The following is an 11,745-nucleotide window of genomic DNA, read 5'->3' as shown; positions in this document are numbered from 1 at the left end:
AGTTATTCTTGTCTTTGTTGTGTTGTGTCTGAGGGGGTCTACAATCCCCACTTGTCTGTATTGTGAGCCGTATGAAGCATCCGAGTGCAAACAAGCGTACACACATAGTATGCACTGATTACCGCATAGCTCCCAACTGTCCCTGATTTCGAGGGACTGTCCCTGATTTGGAGCAATGTCCCTCTGTCCCTCTTTCCTCCTCATTTGTCCCTCATTTTGGTCTGATCTATATAGTTGTATATAAAATGCACTACTTCTCTTTCAAAAAGTGTTTCCCAGTGATAAACCTTTCATCCAAATTGCTCCTATTTAAAATTTTAAAAGCCATTGTAAAGGAATAGTAGTGGTATAAAACAAAGCTCTTGTGGATTTAACTAATCTTTTATTTTGGTTAATTCTCCTTTAAGAGGGTGTGGCAGGGGGCGTGCCCAGAGCCTACATACTTTTGCTAGTAGGTGTCCCTCATTCCCATCTCAAAATGTTGGGAGCTATGTTACCGGGATGGTAAAAAGCTCTCCATATTTCTAGCTTACCAAAAAGCCTAGAAGATAAAGAAATAAGAAATAAGAAAAACAACTCCTGTATAAAAAGTGATTTAAAAAGTAAAAGGCTGCCACATCTCTGTACTGATCATACATAAACTTTCTCCCATGAGACTTTATTGCAGCCAAATCAAGTATTTACATAAAATATTCCATATTTTATTGATATGAAGATATAAAAATACATATCCTAAAAATACATCAATGCTCTGATATATGAGATATGTTATTCTGCCATTAACTGCTTCCCATCCGCCCACAGCCTATAGACGGGTAATCACGTGGTCTTGTACCAAGTGATTACTGTGTCCAATCACAGCAATCACATAGTACTCAATGTAAACATTGGTTCTCTCTGCTCTCACACAGACTGGCTGTGAGAGCAGAGAGAACCAATCCTGCAGCCTGTGAATGTACAGCAGCCTGCCACAACGCATGTACACTCACAGACTGCAGTGCCAGCCTGCTCCAGTGTCCCTTATCACTGCACCATTGTGGTACTAATAAGCAATACAGCCAGTCCTTGTCATCTGTCCCAGTGTCACCAGTGTTCACAGTTACACCGCCATGCACCATACCAACATCCTGATCACCACCATACCAGCATCCTGATCACTGCCATACCTCATACCAATGCCCTCATCACCTCCATATGCCATACCAGCACCATGATCATCGCTATTCGCCATACCAGCGCCCTGATCACCGCCATACGCCAAACCAGCATCCTGATCTCCACAATACGCAATACAAGCGCTATGATCACCACCATACCCCATACCAGCATCCTGATCAATGTCATATGCCATACCAACATCCCGATCACTGCCATACACCATACTAGCGTGCTGATCACCTCTATACACCATACCAGCATCCTGATCACCATCATGTTATATCAGCGCCACGATCACAGCCATACCCATTACCAGCAACCTGACCACCGCCATACCTCATACCAAAATCCTGATCACCACCATATCCTTTACAAGGATCCTGATCACTGCCATAATCCATACCAGCACCCTGATCGCCACCATGCACCATACCAGCACCTTGATCATCGTCATACACCATACCAGTGTCCTGATCAAATTCATACTGCATACCAACGTCCTGATCACTGCCATATCCCATGCCAGCCTCCTGATCATCGCAATTTTCCATACCAGTGTCCTGATCACCACCATACCCCACACCAGCATCCTGGTCACCACCATACCCCATACCAATATCCTGATTACCGCCATCATACACCATACCAGCGTCCTGATCACTGCCATATCCCATACCAGCATCCAGATCACTGTCATACCGCATACCAGCATGCTGATCACCACTATACCAGCATCCTGATCATCACCATATTGGTACCACTGTCAACAGAGCCAGTGTCCCAAATTGTTTCCACTGTCCTGGTTCTCCTGGGTCTCCAAAAATGTGTAAGATGGTTAGGAAATTAAATGCATAATTTATGCATAAATTATGCCCTCTGGAATGCCCAAAGGTGCTCCTTGGATTTCAGACTCTTCAGGCATCTAAAGTGCGTGGTCTAACATAAAAATATACAAAATATGCAACACCCACCATTTTATTCTCTAGGGCCCTTGCTTAAAAAAACATTTAATTTTTGGGGGTTCTAAGTCGTTTTCTACCAAAAAATATGATGTTTTATACAGGTAGTAGAGGAATGTCAGCATTGGCTCAGACTAGAAATGGTTAAGGTGCTTCTTGGATGTCGGGCCCCTCTGTGTGTCTAGGCTGTGAAAAGTCTCACACACATGGTATTCCCTTACTCGGGAAGAGTAGCAGAATGTGTTTTGGGGTGTAATTCTGAGTATGCCCATGCTACGTGTAAACAATATCTATATGTTAAAAATAAATATTTTCATTTTCTTTCCACATTTTCCAAAATCTTGTGCTGAAAAAATTTAGTTTTCAAAAGCATCTTAAAAATACCTTGGGGTTTTTACTCTCCACAATAGGGTCATTTGGTGAGCGTTTCTTCTGTCCTTCTGTCTTCTTAGTCAGGAAATTAGATTAGTGTAATTTATGCCCCTAGAATGGCTGAAGGTGCTGTCACAATTCCGCACGCGCACAGCGACTAGCTAACTGCGATGTGCGTTCCGTGGCTGAGGTATATGAGGAACTAAGGGAATAAAGGGGAACTTATACTGAGCAGGTAAGACTAGTTGTGGTACTTTCACAGTACTTTTTGGCCACCACTAGAGGCAGACTCCACTCCAAACCAGCTAGCTGACCACACACAGGCAGATATGAATCTTACATACAATCTGGTGCACTCTTATGCCGCGTACACACGACTGGACTTTCCGTCAGAAAAGGTCAGACGGAACCATTCCGTCGGACATTCCAATCGTGTGTGGGCTTCATCGGACCTTTTTTTCCGAAAATTCCGACGGACCTAGAATTAGAACAAGTTTCAATTCTTTCCCATGGACTCAGTTCCTATCGAGAAAACTGCTCGTCTGTATGCTAGTCTGACGGATCAAGAACGACGCAAGGGCAGCTATTGGCTACTGGCTATTGAACGTCCCTTTTCTAATCCCGTCGTACGTCATCACGTTCTAAACTAACAGACTTTGGTGTGATCGTGTGTAGGTAAGTCAGTTTCAGCAGAAGTCTGTCGGAAATCCGTCAGAAAGACCGTCAGACTTTGGTCCGACGGAAAGACCTGTCGTGTGTACGCGACATAAGGGTTGGGGAGCAGTCTAGCAATTAGCACACGGTTCTAGGGTTCCTCCAGCTATCCTGCAAGCTTGAACCCCAATGTTAATCACTCTTCCCACTGTCACCCACACACCAGACACACAATAAACGATAGCCTGCCACCACCCAACAGTTTGTCTGCAGACTGGTCTGCTGAGCCACCACACACACCGATCTCCGTCTGGTAGATCTGTTAGCGTACAGTTTTCATGCAATCTGCCAACACGCAGTGCAATTGCATTACGATTGGCATGTAACTTAGAACTGAGAACTTAGGCACTAAAATACAACAAACTCTCCAGAGATATGAGTCCTAGCTTAGTACACAGAAGTCACTTATTAATTTTATCATTTAATATCCCGAAAGTGGGCAGTGCATAAAAGATATACAAATAAAAAGGATTTATCAAAAAAGATACAAAAAAAACCAGAAAGACACAGAAATTGGCAATTTGCTATAAAATTAGAAAGGGATAAAAACAGAAATAAACTTTACCGAAGTTTATTCTTTTGTAGAAGCATAACGGAACATGTGGGCACTCCCCAGTTTTGAACTGGCTTTGCGGAAGAGCGATGGCCATATCTCAGGCTACCCAATTTTTTTTTTAAATATGGATGTGGGCTGGACTTTATCCCTTGGCCAATCAACCCTGGGGTGTGTTCCTGTCTCAACCCACAGGATGTTTTGTGTTCTGAAATTACCAGTGTCGAATTGGCCCAGAACGGCGCTGATTGCTGGGTCATGGATAGGATTTCTGATACCAGCGCATCAGTCCGATCGCGACAGTACCAATCACTGCCTGCCTGCCACAATCAGGCACCATATAATGATAAAAATACAGAGTTACATGTACACGTAACCCATCACGTGTACGATCAAAAGGAATTATTTTCATCTTTCTGCTGCTAATATTTTAGCTTTTATGAGAGATAAACTAGGTTCCTTAGATCTGTAGATATTAATCAAAGTTTACAGACCGGCCAGGGCCTTGTGAATGCCCCCTTTGGATCCGTATAGCCAAGATGACTAGCAGTTTTCTTTGAGGCCTCAGAAAAGTGGCAATCTATGTTTACTGTAAAGGGAACTTTTATTGGCATCTAGGTGTCACTTCGATCCTAGAAACTGGCTCTGTCCTTTTCAAATGCTAATGAAAGAACATATGTGCATGACTGATATTGAATACTATATTTTTAATAATCCAGAATTAAACTACATCTACAATTACACTACTTCTACAGATCACATCTCGTTAAGGAAAAACTATCCCACGCTTACATTTTTGTTACAGATGCTTCCTGGATCTTGGGCCCCTCTGTGTGCCTAGGCTGTGAAAAAGTTTCACACATGTGGTATCGCCATACTAAGGGGGAGTAACAGAATGTGTTTTGAGGTGTATTTCTAAGTATATTAATGCTGTTTGTTAGAAATATCTTATTCATTGAAAACTTTGTGTAAAAAAAAAAAAAAATTAATTTTAATTTTCTTTCCTACATTTCCCAAAAATTTGTGGCAAAAAAATACAATTTCAGAAGACTCTTTATGCCTTTCAGAAAAGACCTTGGAGTGTTTGCTTTTCAAAATGGGGTCATTTTGTAGGTGTTTCCACTGTTCTGGTGTTCCACAGTCTCCAAAAATGTGATAGTTAGTCATGTATGCATAATTTATGCCCCCTGGAATGCCTGAAGGTGCTCCATGGATTTCAGACCCTTCAGGCATCTAAGCTGTGAAAAAGTCTCACACATGTGGTATCCCCATACTCAGGAGGCAAAGCAGAATGTGTTTTGGTGTGTAATTACAACCAAATGTATGCTGTTTGTGAATAATAGCTTGTTAAAATGACATTTGTGGGAAAAAAACACATTTGTTTTCGTTTCTTAATCTTCTAAAAACTTGTGACAAAAAATTACTTAAAAAAAACTCACCATGCCTATTACTAAATACCTTGGACTGTTTACTTTCCAAAAGGTCATTTGGGAGGTATTTGTACTGTCCCTGCATATTTGGGTCTCAAGAAATGAGATAGGCCGTCAGTACATCAATTTTCAAATATATATATCATAGTTTGTAGACTCTATAACTTTCACACAGACTAAATAATACACACGGTTGCACACTCAGGTTATTTTTACTACAATAATGTAGCAAAATACATTTTGGCCTAATTTTATGAAGAAAGATTATCTATTTGCAAAATTTTATAACAAAAAGAAAAAAGCGTTTATTTTTTTCGAAATGTTCAGCTTCTTTTCGTTTATATAGCAAAAAAAAAAAACCCAGTGGTCATTAAATAAAACCAAAAGAAAGTTCTATCTGCCTTAAAAAAATGACAAAAATGTAATTTGGGTATAGTGTTGCATGTCTAAGTAATGACAGCGCTCAAAGTGTGACAGCGCTGACAGCTGAAAATTGGCCTGGACTGAAAGAGGATGAAAGTCTCTGGACTTGAAGTGGTTAACCCTTAAAGCAGGGTAATTCACATGAATTAATTTTAATAGAATTTCTTCTGAAGGTGTATCCTGCCTAGAAAGCTCAAACGCGTTTCAATACTGTCATTTAGAAAATCTTTATCAGGGGGCAAAAAAGGATCAAGAAACGTATATCACAATTATATTGTTATCAAAGATAAATCAAAGCATACTTAAAAGACAGGCTCCATTATTCCAAACTCCTGAATTGCAGAAGGATCATCAATGCTCATCAACAGACCCACGAGTTACTACTGGGATTATCCACCACTGGTCAAAGAGAGCTATATCCACCACCAGTCAAAGAGAGCTATAAAAGTGAACTTGATAGAAGTGTGTTCATGAGGTTGTATAAGCTCCATCACAATAGTGGGAGATTCTAATAAGCCTCTAGAAGGTAACAAATGCAATGTTCACCATTGTTAACCCAAAAGAACCCAAAAAAAAAAAATATTTGGCCCCCTGTAACACCTGAAATGCATGGCTGATCCTGCCAGTTTCTACCCTCCCCTCTCTGTGCTGACTCCGATCTAACAGGGCTACTGAGCCCTGACACTGGAGTCATCCGTACATGCCTCTGTCATCCGCAGCCTGCTCTCCTGTGTCTGTGTCTCCCTCTGTCCTCTCCCCCCTCCTCTCCCCCCTTCTCTCTCTGAGTGTCAGCTCCCCGATCCTTCCCCCCTGCTCTAAGAAACAGGTTTTTTTTCTATAGTTTCCTCTGATATAGAACATTAGGCTCCGCAGTGCATTTCATTTATAAAAATATGCGGTATAATAGTTTACTTCAGAGCGCTCATGTGACTGCAGCTATTGCATCGGGAGAGGAGATTAGCGTACAGTCAGCTGAGCGCCGAACGGCGCTCTGAAGTAAGCTATTATACCGCATATTTTTAATAAATGACATGCACTGCGGAGCTTAATGTTATATATCAGAGGGAACTGTGGAAAAAATTTTTTACCTTAACAAACAAGTATGTTTCATTTTTTACCCTGTTTATTTTTATTGTTACTATTGCATTTTTTGTAATATCTCTTCTGTAAACATTTTTCTTGCACAATTGTTGTTTTCCCTTTATAAAAATGATATTTTAAGATCATTAGGCTGATTCTCTAATCACCAAAATTAAAATCCTCAAACATTCTTGCCTCTTGAAGAAAGCTACTTTATTTTAAACTCTGTTTCATATTGAAGAAAATTGGGGGGAAAAGGGGGAATTTTAGAGACTTTCAGGAAGCCAAGGTCTGGTAAGACCATGTATTTCCATCCCTAGGGACTTTAAATGATATCATGGCCTGGTAAGGTCATAGATATCCATCCCATTTATATTAGAAGACAAAAGTATATATACATATACAGAGGATGTGGGACTTTAAGCAAATGACAGCAAAAGGATAATAGGGTGAATATAAAAGAATTTTATTAAACATTATGTTATACATACATTAACCTGGTAACATACATAAGGTAATGAGACCATTGAACACAGTTCATGGTACATACGCTGGTAGCAACAAGAGTATGCACAAGGCAAAAAAGTAACCATAAATTGATAATAGAATGGTAGTTTCATATAGTAAAAATATTTAAAATTTCCAGATTCACCACAAAATATAAGTATATACCAATGATTTAAAAGGATATGGTCTGCAGGACCTATGGCCTCACTGAACCTGAAGGGGTACGGAATACATAATAGCTTAAATTCTTGATAAAACAAGTGGGTACACGGCAGTCAGTAGCTCTACGCGTTTCGTGGCTTAGGCCACTCATCAGGAGCAGGCACGTGTGGTTTCTATAACAAATGAAAAAATAAAAAAGCAATAAAAGTTACAAAGACAAGGTTAGGGGTAGAGTGTAGGACCACCCTAACCAGGGCTTACTTACTGAGATTGATCATGTTGAAGGTACAAATGGCAAGGCCCTGCAAGCAGTCTGAAAAACAACTCCATACCGGGAGCTGAGGTGGCCAGCCCCACGGGTCTGGGAGGGGCGACACTCATGGCAGGCACGGCAGACGAGGACATTCTGGGAGTGAAGGGACAATGGTGAGCAAGGGGGTAAAGAGGACATGGGAGGGACAAGAAAAGGAAAGGAGGGCGGAAGGAGGAAGACAACAGGAGGGAAAAGGAAAAAGGTAGAAAAGGAAGAAGAAAGGGGAAGGGGAGGAAAAGCGAGAAAAGGGGGAAAAAACAAGAGGGGAGGGGGGGAAGGGGGCAAGGCAGGCATGGGGAGGGGGGGGAGAAAGGGAGGAGGGAGAGAGGTGAGGTGAGGTGAGGACGTGAGAACAGGGGAGGAAGTGAGTGAATGGTGTGAGTGAGTGGGAACAAGTGAACCAAAATGGTGATGGTGAAAAAACATGTGCCAATTTACCTTGTGTAAATGAGGAACCCAATGAAGGGAACCACAAGGGCCAACAAAAAAACAATGCGTATGGTAGATGGTGTGTAGAAAGCCTCCTGTGCCCGTAGCCATCCGGGGAACGCCCCTAAATACACCCGCCGTGGGGATGTCCACCAATGTCACGCCGTGGGGCGGGGGGGAAGAGCACCAAGTGCCAGGCGGCCGGTTCCGGCCACCAGCATGTAGCAAGCTCCCCCATAGCCCACGAGAATGGTGAGGACAGCTTGTGCGTGGCGGCGTCAGAGCGGCGCCTTGCACACAGCGTATGATGCGTGACACCAACATGCATTGACGGCACATCCGCCCACCCAGGGCCCCAGACATGGTAACGGAGGGGGACGTCCACAAGGCGTGTCGCAGCCCCCCGGAACTTCAGAGGAACCAGACCGCAAACCGACCCCACACACCCTCCATCAACAACATCACAACTACGCTGGTTAAACAATTAGAATAGTAAAAAATAAGGATCTCAAAAGGAATAGCAAATTAATATAATTACAAGGTTAAGCAAATAAAGCAGGGGAGACTGAACATAGGTCATTGATGGCAGAGGGATTAATATATCTAAACTGGTAGAGCTGGATCAAGTGCTTCCATTCCTATTCATATTGAAGGAAATTGGGGGGAATTTTGGAATTTTAGGGACTTTCAGGAAGCCAAAGTCTGGTAAGACCATGTATTTCCATCCCTAGGGACTTTAAATGATATCATGGCCTGGTAAGGTCATAGATATCCATCCCATTTATATTAGAAGACAAAAGTATATATACATATACAGAGGATGTGGGATTTTATATGAAGCAAATGACAGCAAAACGATAATAGGGTGAATATAAAGGAATTTTATTAAACATTATGTTATACATACATTAACCTGGTAACATTGATAAATAACATACATAAGGTAATGAAACCATTGAACACAGTTCATAGTACATACACTGGTAGCAACAAGAGTATGCACAAGACAAAACAGTAACCATAAATTGATAATAGAATGGTAGTTTCATATAGTAAAAATATTTTCATATAATTTCCAGATTCACCACAAAATATAAGTATATACCAATGATTTAAAAGGATATGGTCTGCAGGACCTATGGCCTCACTGAACCTGAAGGGGTACAGAATACATAATACCTTAAATTCTTGATAAAACAAGTGGGTACACGTCAGTCAGTAGCTCTATGCGTTTCGTGGCTTAGGCCACTCATCAGGAGCAGGCACGTGTGGTTTCTATAACAAATGAAAAAATAAAAAAGCAATAAAAGTTACAAAGACAAGGTTAGGGGTAGAGTGTAGGACCACCCTAACCAGGGCTTACTTACTGAGATTGGTCATGTTGAAGGTACAAATGGCAAGGCCCTGCAAGCAGTCCGTAAAACAACTCCACACCGGGAGCTGAGGTGGGCAGCCCCGCGGGTCTGGGAGGGGCGACACTCATGGCAGGCACGGCAGACGAGGACATTCTGGGAGTGAAGGGACAATGGTGAGCAAGGGGGTAAGGAGGACATAGGGAGGGAAAAGGAAAGGAGGGCGGAAGGAGGAAGACAACAGGAGGGAAATGGAAAAAGGTAGAAAAGGAAGAAGAAAGGGGGTAAGGGGAAGTGGGAGGAAAAGTGAGAAAAGGGGGGAAAACAAGAGGGTGAAAAGGAACAGGGGAGGGGGGGAAAGGGGCAAGGCAGGGATGGGGGGGAGGAAGAAAGGGTGGAGGGAGTGAGGTAAGGTGAGGACGTGAGGTGAGAACGGGGGAGGAAGTGAGTGATTGGAAGGGAGTGAATGGTGTGGGTGAGTGGGAACAAGTGAACCAAAATGGTGATGGTGATAAAACGTGCCAATTCACCTTGTGTAAATGAGAAACCCAATGAAGGGAACCAGAAGGGCTAACAAAAAAACAATGCGTGTGGTGGATGGTGTGTAGAAAGCCTCCTGTGCCGTAGCCATCCGGGGAATGCCCCTAAATACACCCGCCGCGGAGATGTCCACCAATGTCACGCCGTGGGGCGGGGGGAAGAGTGCCAAGCACCAGGCGGCCGGTTCCGGCCACCGGCACGTAGCAAGCTCCCCCATAGCCCACAGAATGGTGAGGACAGCTTGTGCACGGCGGCGTCAGAGCGGCGCCTCGCGCACAGCGTATGATGCGTGACATGACACGCATTGACAGCACATCTGCCCACCCAGGCCGCAGACATGGTGGGGGAGGGGGGATGTCCACAAGGCGTTATATTCACCCTATTATCCTTTTGCTGTCATTTGCTTCATATAAAGTTTCACATCCTCTGTATATGTATATATACATTTGTCTTCAAACTCTGTTTCATACCTGTCTGATGTTGCAGACAATCCTGAGGTCGTAATTGCTATAATGGACCCTGGGAAAAGTGTATATTTTTGTTAAAACACATATAACAGCTGCTGTTTGTGTGTAAAGGGTTAACTGCAGAATAAACCATCCCAGAATATGTTGGCACTTAATTTACTGTCCCACAAGGTGGAAAATATATGTGCAGGGTGAGGATGAGCGTGCCATTGTCACAGTCATTAACTGTTTTTCGTTTGCCTTTAAAATGCTACAACACACTGCTATTTTTATTGTTTTATGCCTTCTGAAACCAGATTGTATTTTCAGCAGTGAATAGCTTGAGTCTTTATAGTACAGTAATTTTTTTGTGTGACTCACATTTTTATGTTTGCTGTACCATATTTTCATGATTGTATTACATATAGTGATTTCTGCATTATTTCCTCTGGTCATGCTGAATACTGATTTCTAGATTTTTTTTTCCACTAGTGGCTGTCTGCAATTTCTTTGCCTGCCTGGTAAACAGCGGCTATGTAACAATGTATTTTGCAAAAAGTCAGACTTAAAACAACCACACACGCCCGACTGACAGTCCCGAATCTATTGTAGAGAACGTGGTTGTTTTATACAATAAACATGGATTCCAGTGACGTCATCGGTGTGTGGCAGTCTTTCATTCCTACATTATTTACATTGAGCTGATGCTGTATAGTGTAAAACCACACATGAAACAGGGAGACCCAGAAATAGTCCAAGCATGTTTGTCCAGCACCTTTAGGCCTCTCGCACACGTTTTTATAGCTGCTGTTTTCAAAACATTTTTTTTAACTGCCTCTAAACTCCCTTGCATGTTATCCTATGTGTTAATACACACAAGGAGGTTGATTTACCAAAGGCAAATATACTGTGCATTATTACAAGTGTACTTGCTCTAGATCTGAGGGGAAGCTCTTTTAGCAGCGTTTTCTGCCAGGAGAGTTTAGTGGTAGAAAAAAAAAATGTTTTTTTCACAAATTTGTTATTGTCGGCAATTGTTTTTCTTACATTCAGCTGTCAGCGGGGAACCATCCATTGCTATTCACTGGTTGTTAAGGACACCGGCAGTCCCGCTCCTTAATGCTAACACTACTAAACATAGCACACTGTGCTAAACACTGCTAAATGCCAGCAAAAAATGCTAAAACATTAGCATTTTTGTCCAGCATTTTTAAGCAGTTTTTAGCTTTCTGTACATGAAGCCTTATTCTGCAAGCCAGTAAACAAACACAGTTCAATGTAGGAGGACTTTTTACAACAGGTCCAAA

The sequence above is a fragment of the Aquarana catesbeiana genome, linkage group LG02 (assembly GCF_042186555.1).
Source record: "Aquarana catesbeiana isolate 2022-GZ linkage group LG02, ASM4218655v1, whole genome shotgun sequence".
NCBI lineage: Eukaryota > Metazoa > Chordata > Amphibia > Anura > Ranidae > Aquarana > Aquarana catesbeiana.
The sequence above is the reverse complement of the archived record's forward strand: the minus strand, read 5'-3'. Positions refer to the sequence as shown.